Source organism: Lissotriton vulgaris, chromosome 3_1, assembly GCF_964263255.1.
Source record: "Lissotriton vulgaris chromosome 3_1, aLisVul1.2, whole genome shotgun sequence".
In the NCBI taxonomy this organism is placed as follows: domain Eukaryota; kingdom Metazoa; phylum Chordata; class Amphibia; order Caudata; family Salamandridae; genus Lissotriton; species Lissotriton vulgaris.
In genome coordinates, this window is record NC_141689.1 from 15,702,778 (window position 1) to 15,716,078 (window position 13,301).

Below are 13,301 nucleotides of genomic sequence, written 5' to 3' on the forward strand. Positions count from 1 at the left end.
TGACACTGACAGGAATTAACAATGCTACAGCATGACACTCAGAGCAAATCAGAAGTGCCACATCTCCGGTATTCTTATGAGGGAAAATAATAGTATTCCAGTGGGCAATTAGATCCCAGCATAAAAAAGGATGAAAACAAATGAACCTTTTTGCCTTGATGAGGTCTTTGTAAATTCACAAAGAGATGCACAACACCTTAATCAATCAATGAATCAATTATTTGTAGGGCGCAATACTTACCCGCGAGGGTCTCAAGGTGCCGGGGAGGGGGCTGCTACTGCTCGAACAGCCAGGTCTTGAAAAGTCTTCCGAAGATCAGCAGTTCCTGGGTCTGACATAGGTGGATGGGGAAGGTGTTCCATGTCTTGGCAGCGAGGTGGGAGAAGGATCTGCTTCAGTGGTCATTCGGTGGATGCGTGGAAGGGTGTAGAGGGCAAGATCAGTGGAGCAAAGCTGGTGGTTGGAGGTGTAGAAGGAGAGCTGTTTGTTGAGGTATGCTGCTCCGGTGTCATGGAGTGGTTCGTGCCCTTGGGTGAGGAGCTTGAAGGTGATCCTCTTGTTGATTGGGAGCCAGTGCAGGTCTCTCAGGTGGGCGATGATGTGGCTGTGGCAGGGGATGTCAAGGATGAGGCGTGTGGAGGCGTTCTGTATGCGTTGGACTCTTTTCTGGAGTTTGGCCATGATTCCCATGTAGAGAGTGTTGCCATAGTCCAGCCTGCTGGTGATGAGAGCCTTGAAGGACTGGGCTTTTCTTAGGCCCAGCGGTGCCAGGGGACAACACCTGAAACCTTCGTGGGTTACCTGTTCCGGCGTACAAATTACAGAGACACGGGACACTTCCTTTGGCGTCAAAGATCGAGGTTTATTTACTGCAGGGAACACAGAAGTCACAAGAAGTACAACGTGTGTAGGTTCTAGGAGACTGCTTCAAATTGCAACAGTGGGTCGCTTCTTTTATACATATTTCTGTCATAGTACAACATGGCGAACAAAAGGTTACAACTCAGTTCCCACAGTAAACTTCAAAAGGGTTGCTTTCATGTATCCAGAGTCCCGGAACATAATTACAGTAGCATCGCCGGTTCCCAACTGTAAAAGTACGTTATCCCACCATTATGTACATTCCATTCCAGCTGTAAACGAGTTTTAAGGAAAAGGTCAGAAACAGGTGCAAGGGAAGACAAAGATAGACAACAGAGTGAAAAGAGTGTGGGGGGCGATATCGGAAACATGATTGCAGGATCAAAGGAGTCGTGCCTAATGAATGCACGGCTGAAACAATAGACCGGCACGGCAAGATGAGCCTCGAGCGGGGCCATCTGCCTTTGCAGTGTTATCCCCCTCATCATAAAGACACCCTCAAAGGAACACGTGTCTTCCGCAAGAGCTTGGGAATCCCAGGGTCACGAAGCGGACAGTGTCCGTTCGCTGGCTACTTGAGGGCAAGAGACAAAATGGATGCCGTATCTAAAATGGAACCCGTGGGTTCAGATGAAGAAACCCACGAATAGAACGAACGGTTCAGGCCAGCGTAGCGAAAACGCGTACACCCACTAAACTCGTCATTTGCGGTTCATAGATACCAAACTCGTCCATATTCGAACGAGTCGAAAACACCACTATAATTGTCACGGAACCTCAGTCTGGGTGACCGTACTTCTGGTTCCAGTGGGGTTCCATTTGTAGATATTGCGAAGCTTGAGGAGGGTATTGAAGCAGGAGGAGGAGTCATCGTTGACTTGCTGGGTCATAGACAGTGCTGAGTCCAGGATGAACCCCAGGTTGCCTGCATGGTCGCTGAGTGTCATGCAGCTCCCAGCAAAGCTGGCCATCAGCAGTCCTCCTTGGTGGAGAGGGCGGAGCCGAGGTTGAGGACCTCCTTCTTGTCCGAGTTCAGTTTCAGGTGAAAGTTCTTCATCCATTCGGCGACAGCCTTCAATCCTTCGTGGAAGTTGGTTTTGGTGGAGGTGGGGCTTTGGTAAGGGAGAGGATCAGCTGGGTGTCGTCGGCGTATGAGAAAATGTTGAGGTCGTGTGATTGGATGATGTTGGTGGGTGGTTTCATGTAGATGTTGAAAGAGGTCGGGCTGAGGGATGTACCTTGGGATACGCAGAAGGTGATTTTTGTGGCTTCGGATCTGAATGGTGGGAGACATACTCTTTGGGTTCTGTCCGTTAGGAAGGAGGAGATCCAGTTCAGGGCTTGTCGCGGATTCCCTCGTTGTGGAGGTGTGTGCTTAGGGTGTGGTGGCAGAGGGTATTGAAGGCCGACGAGAGGTCTAGGAGAATAGGGGTCATAGTTTTGCCATTGTCTAGCAGGGTCTTGATGTCGTGGGTGGCGGCGATGAGGGCGGTTTCGGTAGTGTGGTTGCTGCGGAATCCAGATTAGGACAAGTCCAGGGTGTTGCTCTTTTCGAGGAAGTGAGTCAGTTGTCTGTGACGATCTTCTCGATGACTTTCACAGGGAACAGGAGCAGGGAGATGGGCCGGAAGTTTCCAAGGTCCTTAGGGTCTGCCTTGGGTTTCTTGAGTAGGGCGTTGATCTTGGTGTGTTTACAACTCTCTACGAAGGTAGCAGACTCAAAGGCGCTGTTGAAGATCTTCCGGAGTTGGGGTGCTATGATGGAGCTAGCTTGTTTGAAGATGTGGTGAGGACAGGGGTCCGACGGTGAGCCTTAGTGGATGGTGATCATGGTTGATGTGGTACCAGGATAGAAGGAGGTTGGTGTGGCTGGGGCGGTGGGTCTGAGGTGTCAGCGGCTGATGGGGGTCTAAGTGTTGAAGCTGTCATGGATGTCTAGGATCTTTTGGTGGAAGAAGGTGGCTAGAGAGTCACAGAGTTATTGTGACGGGAGGATGTCGTTGGAGCTGGAGCTGGGGTAGGCGCGTTCCTTCACGATGCTGAAGAGCTCTTTGCTGTTGGGTGCGTTTTTGTCAATTCGTTCCTTGAAGGAGGTCCTTTTGGTAGTTCGAATGGTTGTCCGGTGTCTGTTCGTGGCACCACTTCTTCTCGAGTCTTCAGCGGGTCTGCTTTGATGCTTGGAGGTCAGTGGTGAACCAGATGACCCTCTTATCAGATCGTCTGTTTGAGGGTTTCTTGATCAGGGTGAGGGTGTTGGTGCATTCATCGATCCACTGCTTGCGGTTACAGACAGCTGTATCAGGGTGGTCAATTGGTGGATCTCGGGCGAAAGTCGTGATTAGCTGGTTTTCGGTGATCTTTTTCCAGCTGTGGTTGGGTATTCATTGTGGGTGTTTGTGTGCATTGTTTTCCTTGAAGGATAAGTGGATGCAGCGGTGGTCGGTCCAGTGGAGTTCAGTGGTGTGGCTGAAGGTGACATAGTTGCTGGTGGAAAAGGTGGGGTCGAGCGTCTGTCCGGCGGAGTGTGTGGGTGTTGACGGGTGCAGACCGGCTTGCCTTAGGCATGGTTTCGGCACTCCAGCGACGTGGCCGACATTAAGAAGGGGAGGTGGGAGGGAGGGGCAGCTTGAAGGTGGGCGGGAAGGTGAAAGAGCGAATGGGCAAGTGGGTGCGGGTCCGCAGGAGAAGCAGCAGTGGGAAAAAAATGGAGTGCAGTTGGGGGAGAGGGAACTAGGGGGGATACATGGAGCAAAAATAAAAACAACAGATAAAAATGAGATTGACAGATGAGGCAAAAGTAATATTCCAGGGACAGGCAACATAGTAGCCCAGAGGAGCGGGCTGAAATGCAGTGAAAAAAGTAGTGAAGAGAGGGCGTAGGGCACAAGCACAGACAGGTGAAGCTAGCTGTGCGGTGTGGGGGACAACCTGCCCGAACACAGGGTTAAAGGTCACTCTTGACCTACACTCTTTGCTGCAGGAATGGGGACGAAGAGAGAGCAATGCAGTGGACTGGCAGGGAAGTGAAAACAGGACTGTAGACTTTCCTGTTAAAAGGAGTTCCATTTTGGGTGGACCCTTACCCTCCAGAGCAGTCTTGTCAGTAGCTGCAGAGCAACAATAAAAGCATGTATGCATCTGTCAGGAGGCCTTGTGCAGTGGCCAGATTTGCATGAAATTTGAGATGATCAGAATTTTTAATGTGAAGAGCACCATGGTGGTATCTGCTAGTGGGGCCGTCAAGTATCCTGCCTGCACACACCTCTCGCGGAGAGTCTCTGTCATCTGATAGAGAGAACTTTAGAGACTATTCATCAGCATTGATGTCGGAGCTCCTTGGTAGAGTCCAGACCTCGCAAGGAAAGAGCACACTGCAGCAGGTTCCATGAGGTGGTGTTGATGGTCATCAAAGACCACCACAGGGGTCAAGGTTTGACTGGACTGGGACGGCGGCCCGATTAGGAAAACTTCAGTCTCATAGAACTGAAGGACAAGAAGGCAATCGTTGAAGCAATAATATAGTCCTTCAAATCACGGGTATCAGATACAACTGCAAGATCACTCGGTTGGGTATATTTATCCTTTTCAGACATAGGATATACTAGGATATAGCGATGTCAGTAATTTCTCTGTTCAAGTCTTTGACAACATTATTTTATAAATTCACAACACAATGAAAAAATGCAAATATGTTGTTCCATGTGTCACTAATTTAAAAATTTTGGCCTTTCTTTTGTTTTAGATCCCTGCTACTGTGCTCTGTCCGAACTGACCTAATAAGAGTTACCCCATCTGGAGTGTTGAAAGGGACTGCCACAGTGTTCTGTGCTGTTCGCCTCAGTTCCTCATTTATACAAACTTGCTGGTTCGTCCTGCATATGTGGGCTGTGTCATTAGTCCCTTGACAGTTCATTGAATAGAGTTTGCTGTTGCTACCCAGCAAACCTTGAGCTGAAGTGGTCCATTTAAATCTTAACACATCTTAAATGGGGGAGCATTGCCTCCCGGACCGTGCATTGACACCTTTTATTAACGGCAAACCGAGTTCATGATGAAAGGTGCACTCTTTTACTGGGCTCCACCTCTATGAAGGTTGGCCAAGGTTTGTAGAATGGTCCATAGGCACAGATATAGCTTAGTTTTCTCCTGTTCCCTGCATGTCCTCTGTGTAGAAAGTGCCTTTTTCGTATGGTCACCCCTACACTTGTTGACAAAGTGCTGATTGTAAAGACTCTGAAAGTGCACTGAAGCCTGCGAACTAAGCCCCAGTGCCAGTTCTCTCTCTCTAAAATGAAAACATGTGAATTGGTAATCCCAATCGGCAAGGCCTTTAACCAACTTGTAAGTCCCTAGTAAGTGGTAGCCAGGATGTGGGAGTCACCAGAGCCTGAAGCCGTGATTGTGCCACCCTGCGTGACTTAGGTCAACAAATGGCAGCAGTCGTGGCACTGCAGACTGCCTGAGCAGTGCAAACTGCTCAAACTCGACTTTGCCCAAACCATGTGTGGCAAGGTCAAAGTAATATTTTTAATATATGCCATTCACCCTCAAGTTAGACCTTGTGAGCCCAGGAAGCCGGCTACATTATATTAAAGGTGTGGGCATATAAGGTGAAAGCTTATATGACCTTATAGTAGCCTCTTTCCATAAAGGGCTACTATAAACGATCAGGGAGCTTTTAGACAGCATGGGTTGGTACCTGGCACCCCTGAGGTTGCCATCTCCATTACGATCCCACTAAAATATGTCATGCATGGTATCTAACAACTTCTCTTCTCAAACCTAACATGATTCATGTTGGATTTGATGTGACATTTGCCTAGGTGACTAACTTACAGGGTTGCCCACCTGGTTGCCCAAACCGATCATCTGTCCTAGTGGACAGCTTGTAGCTGCTGCCACCAATACTGGAATCTGACCCTCTGCCAAAAAGTGTGAACACAACCAGGAGCCAGAAACAAAGGCATGGAGGGGAAAAAGGCGACACCTCCCTCCATGATTGGATGGCTAATGAAGTGGCACGTCAAGGTGGTGAGCTTCAAAGCTTTCACCCCTCTGATATGCATCCAGAATGCCTCCCAGAGGAGGACGAAGCTGTACCCCTGCCCCCAGGCACATTTGCTCCCAGGCAGGTGGGAAGAATTTTGGTAATCAGGAGGTGTACACCCCTAGTAGGCTACCCACTCCCTTGTGGGTTTAGCCAACCCACAGGGGAGTGGGTAGCATACTAGTACTGTACAGCCAAAGAAAATGTCTGCCATTTTTAAAACTGACAGAATAGAGGGTTTCGGAGAGCAAAGGTGGCACTCATCCCTGGATGTGGTCACCTCATGGGCGATTAACCGCTGGGGCTAGTAGCCCATTGGCTAATTGCACCCAAACCCCTAACACTCTTAAATCTAGGATTTGATTGGACCCTTGGCACTAGAACTTCATATCTGATTTGACTTGCAACAAAGGACAAAGAAGAGATTCCAGAACCTGCACAAAACAAAGGCGTAATACTCTACCCCTGCAGCAACTACCCTGCAACTGCGTCACTAGCGACCCGTCCTGGACCAAAGACTGATTCCCCCAGACAGAGGAACCCCTTAGACAGCCAAAGGCATTTTCAGACTCCCATGGACTAGTGGCGCTAGTCCCCTGAAGCCCACAGGTAAAAGCATGCCCCAGATCCAAAGACTCAATAGCCATCGGGTCCACTGAGGGATCGCCCAAAATTAGTCAAGTTAATTGTGAGAAACTTAGCCCTGACCTCTAGCAAGTTTCCTGGTGGCTACCCTTTTCTCACGGACCTCTGGACATCGAAATATCTTCATAATGATTTTATTGCTTCTAAGACTTCTTGATGGCCAGTCCGGTTACCACTAGCTTCACCTGATTCCGCAATGTGGGGGAACACTGCAACGGGTTCAACCAACCACTTCAGTGGGTCCCATTGTTGACTTTCTGCACCAGTTTCCTAAGCAGCACTCTCTGAGCGGTAAAACTTGCTCCCCCACGGCTCATTCTTCAGCACCAAAGACTGCCAGAGCAACTCTGCACCCGGCCCCTGAGAGCCAGGTAAAATTCAACTGACTATTGTGCACTGGTCCCGGGACCTGCATCACAGTACCACTCAGTGGGTTCCGCGCAACTTGACGAGCAATTGGCCAATTTTCACTATTGCTTTTTAACTTTTACTGCAGTGTTAAAATTCGGCAGTATTGAATGACACTGAATTATTTTTCTTTCTAAAATCCATAACCTCTGTTATAATCATCTGATTGTCTTTGTTTTGTTGTTTAAATGTTTTTAAAAAGCTGCTGTATTTGTATACATTTGTATCAGATTTCTTTTGAGTCGTGCCAATTATTTATCGCCCATATTTATACTCTGAAATGCTTAACATATCTTCCTCTAGTAAAGCCTGACTGCTCTGTGCCACTCTAACAGGACTGAACTAAGAATGTATTAGGGTGAATCCAAAGGACCTATTTTGGGATATTGTGAGAGTATGACATAATGAAGACCAGCCAGCCTCTCTGCATCATACTCCACTATCCTACACTCTGCTCTGCTCTTTTCTGACTGCCACATCTCTACAATGAACATTGTAAGACAGGCACAGTGTGTCTGCTGCTGTATTCAAACCTAACTGAAAACGGCAGAGATATCTTAGCGTTCTCGTTCCTGAATCAAGCCAGTGCCAGAATATTAACCTCTCGCCTGGGAGAAGGAACACATCAAAGATGAACAGATCCCCAAAGGAGATGTGCTGCCCAACACTCACCTACATCTGACCCCGAGTAGCCCCAGGTTGTCTGAAGGACTGGGTCAGATACACAAACCCATTGAAGTCAAGGGAGCCGGATGGAATGTGCATATTCTGGAATCCTTGGCGATTGGACTCAACTGCACCTGCAAGAAAATGTTCTTGGCATTGGTTGGAGCTCACTTAACTGTTGGTGTAACTTGAAATCTGAGTGACCAGTTGGCTTGTCACCATCTGCCACTGCTCTACATATAAGCTGGCTAACCACGTGAGCCAGGTAAGTTCACCCTTTGACTTCAAATAGTTTGGTGCATCAGCCAAGTAGAAGAGCTGAGCAAGTGGCATATCCAGGAATGAGGATCAGACCTGCTGTTGCTGCAACATGAGGTAAAAGGTGAACTGACTCATTTGCTGAGATGCGGGGAACCTGACTTTCATCGGTCCCAAAGCTCCAAGATGAGAAGCGGAGATGGATCATATAATGACCTGAAACGAAGGACCCGTGCAATATCAAAGAATCACAGTTGGCCCCAGGCTTGACAATGAAGAACTCATCCCATCAGCGTCTGTGTTCATCCCGTCCTCTCCCTGCTAAACGTGTGACAGAGTCTGGGACAATGTTATCCAGGCTGGGGGGTAATCCGCCAGGTCTGCTGGCTCGGTCTTTTCAGTGCCGGTAGGTACAGCAGTGCCAGAAGATGTTTGATGAAGTCACTCTCCATCCTCTGTGGCCACCATTCCTTAATTGCTGAGTGTGTGTCGTGATAACCACCTGGGACTTTCAAAAATCATCTCTTGCCCAGCTGCCTGCAGTTTTGGCTAGCGCTATGAGATATACCAATGTGGATAACATGCTTTTCCATGAACTGATCAATACCACTGCTCCCACCGAGCCCCCCTGTGATGAACAATGAACCTGTTGAGCCACACAAAAGATGGGTGGAAAGATTGAATTATTCCATCTGCTGGTAAGAGACATGGGCCAGGTTCCAGTTCAGCGTACTCTTGCCCACTATGCCACTGGTGGACTGGCCCTTTGTGCAGGGTCTTCCCTCAACTCTTTGTGTTCCTCCTGGTAATTTTTCTGACCTGGTGTTGGTGGTTTTAGGACTCTGGGAACATTATCACTGCTGTTCAGTGTAAAGTGCATGTGCTCTTAATGGCAAACATGGTACGATTGGTCTACGCCTGTTTGGCTTATTTAATTTAATAATCAGTCCCTTGTAAAGTGGTATCTCAGATACCCTGGGCCAGTAGATTAAGGCCTTCAGCGCTGTGTTGATGCTGCTGTGCCCAGGTGCTGAGCAATGACTGTGTTGATGCCTCTGTGCCCCTGTGCTGAGCAATAACTGTATTGGTCCATTAGGGGCCAAACTCACCTGAAAATCCTTCCCCCTGGACGGATATCTAGAGCTGAAGCTGAAGACGTAGGGAGTCTCATTGACCACAGTCACGCAGTAGTTCCCCATGGTGGAAGAGCGTCTTCACGCCTGCGGTGCTCCAAGGATCCAGGGAGTCCTTAAGATATGAGGTGCCTGAGGGAACAAGACAACAAACAGGAGGAAAGATTTAGAGATGGCGGGCGAGGTGATGGATTTGAGAAGGAAGTGAAATGGCAGGCAAAAACATGAGGGGATAACAGGGTAGCAGTTAACGGGGTACAAGAATAATGAGTTTAAAAGTCGCATTAATCTCTAATTGTATATATTTAAACATTTCAAGTATCAAAGCAGCATTTACAACCAGGACAAAATAAAGAAAATAAACATGGCATTTCAGTGGACAACAAGCGATAATGGACAAACAAAGTGATTGCTTGGGGAGGATGAGGCAATCCAAGAGATAAGAGACTGCAGGGTCTCTGCTAGGGGCATCATGGCTCTTGTTATCTGGAAACATTTCAAGAACATTCAGTCAGCACGTATGATGAAGGATTCCCCAGAGAGTCAACAAAAACTCTGTCTTACATATCTTGACTAGGCTACAGTGGAGGTGATAGAAGTAAGTGAAAGTGAAGTAATGTATGTGAAATGTTCATTGAGACGTGTGTGGTGTGACGTCGCAGGACCACCTTTGCTCATCAGTGATCGTCTTCCCAACATTACTTACTAAACTCTTCGTGACTCGGAGCACAGGTCTTCCTCCCCACAGCAGAGTTTTCCAGTCCCTGTTGTGACTGGCTTCATTTTCTGATTGGTGGCTTCTGGAAACAGGAGGGGCTTTGGCTGGGCTTCTTTTTTATGGCATCTATGAGGGAGAAGATGTCAGCCATATTGGAGGAATGGGAGGCTAGTGCACTAACTTTTAACTTGGCATTCTTCATTATTCCGAGCCCAGGTCTTCCTCTCCACAGTATAGTTACCCATCCCTCCGCGCCCTGCTATACCAGTGAGGCAAGGGGATCCTTGTAGAAGTTGAAGAAAAGTAGGTACAGGATGGAACCCTGGGGGACTCCACGTGTGACAAGGATCTCAAGGACTTGGAGGTGGTCTGGATGGAATATAGTGCTGTATTTGTAAGGCGTTAAGCTTATCCATATCTGTCTCATAGTTATCTCGGATACTGAACAGAGCTTGTCAGCCATATGGGAGCTCTAGGTCCAATCACTTCGGAATTCACGTAGAGCACGGCTGAGTGAGTCCAGCACGATGGAGAAGAAGAGTGGGGGGAGTGGGCAACCCTGCCTAGTTTCCAAATATATTGTGATAAGGTCAAGGAATAGTTAATTGATTCTCACCTAAGTGACCAATTGGTAATGCAAGAGAGCAAGAGCTGAGGCACATAGGGCCTCAGTTATGAGGCCGTGTGTCACTTTTACGCCGCTGGTGGGTCACTTTTTGTGACGGACCAGTGGCGTAAAAAATGCGCCTTGTTGCGCCATATTTACAAAGTGACACATCTAGATAGATGCGTCACTTTGTAAACCCCTGCGTCACATTATACCTGTGCTCGATATAATGTATGTAAGAAAGGGTCTTGAAAGTGACGCAGTGCAATCTATAAGAATTAACTGTGCCATATCTTGGCCGCTAGTGCTTAAAAATCTTACGCCTGCATCATGGCAGGCATAAGACTGACTCAGGTACTAACAACATGGGACTTGCCCATGTGAAAGTACACATTGCTGGAGTTGCGTCACTTTTGTGACAAACTCCAGCAATGCGTCACTTTTGCGCCTACAGATACGTCAGAAATATTGACGCATCTGTAACTCCTTGCGACATGATGCGTCATATTATAAATATGACGCATCAATCATGACAGCGATGCGTCATTTCTCATAAATGAGGCCTATAGTGTTCTACACCCAGTCACAAAGCATCTCCAAGGAGCACCTCAAGGGCCTTTTCTGCATCAAGAAACAGCAAACCACCTGAAATCTGGGCTCTAATAGAAGCACCAGTGTAAAGGGTATTATAGGATGTGGCCATATCAGGTATCAAGTGAGCCTGATGTGGGAGACAGAACTCCTATATCACTGGGTTCAACTTTTTTACAATTACCCGTGCCGGAATCGTGGTATCAAACCTTATGATGGAAAAGGTTTGCAGGTGCCTCATCGATCACTATTGTAGCCAGATTTTAAACAGAAGAAGTCATAATTACAGCTTTTTGAGTGTTGGTGGTAGGGTCCCATTTTCATGAGCCCTAACATACCCCGGGGCGCTTCTGACCAGGCTTACCTGTAGAGACCCATGGCTTCCTCTCAGTGGGAGGCTGGGAACCTATCCCTTGGTTCCCTTGGGAATTACTATTAGACCCTTTCTGGAACTCCTTCTGTTTGCCTTTGCCCCCCCTACTCTTCTGCTAGGGAACTGGCCCACCTTTGTCAGAGTTTCCCACATGACCATTTTGGACCCTGGTTCTGACCCAGCGGTCCGCCATCACAGCAAGCTTCCAGGGGTCACTCAGCTTACTGTCTGCGAAGTGCTGGCCTAGCTCTGGAAAATGATTATCTGACAAATGCTCCCATGCAACCAAGTCATAAAGCCCCAGAAAATCATTTACCTGGCTACCCTTCACCCATCTATCCAGTGCTCTGCAAACATAGGACACATATTCCACCCAAGTGCTTGACTCCAGCTTTGTATAAGCCCTCAACTGCTGCCTGGATCGCTCTGGGGTCAAACCATACCTCATTACCAAGGCTTGCTTCATGGGGGCGTAGGACATCTGATCCCCAGTGGACAAGCCTAGCGATGTTTCCGTCCCTTCAGTGACAAAGCAGCTCCGCACCCCGTCCCCCATTCTCTGATGGATTCTGTAGGACCTCATTGCTACCTCATCAGCTTTGAACCTCTGACCTCATGCTTTGTGAAATCCTTAATAACATCCTTGGGATGTACAACTTCCTTTCTCCTGGACCTGATGGTGCGCTACCCCATGGGGATTAGACTCTAAACTCTTTGCCTTTGGATACAGGTCCCTCAATCCTCTTCTATTCTCCAAGATCTCTTTTTTTCCAGGGCTAATTTCCCAATCTGAAATGCCAACTCCCCGTCCTCTTTCCTCAGCTTGAGCTTTGTGAGCTCCAACTCATGCATCTTGGTTCTCTCCCTGTCCTCTAGCTCTTCTGCTGGAGGCAGCCCCTTTGAAGAGACTGCTGCCCCCCGGGGAGGGTTCAGGAAGATGCAATAGCCCATCCTGCTGTCCATCTAAATTCTTTACCTCCTCGATTGGCTGATCAGCATGCCAGCTAGCATCCCATGACTCCAACGAGGCCCTCAGTGCTTTTGGAATTCCTCCTTTCTGCAGAGGCCTCTTAAGAGATTTTAAACTGTTTAAAGACAGCCTTCAATTTTGGAACAATAATATGTTATGTTATTGAGTTTTATAAAGCGCACAGCTGCCCCGGCAAAGGGGCGTCCCGGCGCTACCAGCATCAGAAACAGTAACCATACATCAGAGCAGGGAAAAACAAAGAGAAAAGGGATGGAAAGCAGGGCCTAGCAAGAAGGAAAGAGGAAGGTTTTAATGGTTTTCCTAAATTCCAACAGGCTAGCCATACTGCGATTCTGGACATGTAATGAATTCCAGAGTCTAACCTCCAGATAGCAGAAAGACCGGCCGCCAGCGTGGAGGCGTTTCACACAAGGTACAGTAACCAAGTGCTGCCCCCGGGAGCGCAGCTGGCGCGGAGGAACATAAGGAGTAAGGCGATTTGCCAGTATGCTAGGCGTGGACACCTTCAAAATCTTGAAGGAGAGACACAGTGTTTTAAATTGAATACGTGATGCCATGGGGAGCCAATGAAGTTTCCTGCTGGCGGCAGCTATAGGGAAGGTCCGCAGGATTCCAACAAGGCCCTAGCAGCAGCGTTTTGAGCGTGCTGCATCCAAGTTATTTCGGCCTGGTTAGCCCCTAGAAGAATGGAGCTGGCATAGTCCAGTCGGGATAGAATAGCTGACTGGACAATCAGCTGGGGGGTCGAAGAATCTAAACATTTCAACAGGGGCTTAAGGCCGCGCAAAAATAGTTGTAGGCGACTCTTTTAGTGTGGTCTTGGAAGCTGAGGGAGAAATCCATCCAGACCCCCAGGTTCTATAGAGACAGGGCCCAGAGCACTTGGCCACCAGTGCTCGTTCCAGGCATTCAGGTTCTTCCCCACTAACATGACCTTGGTTTTGATGGCATTCAGCTGCAAACAGTTGGTGGTCATTCATTCCGCCACGGCAGCCAGCCCAT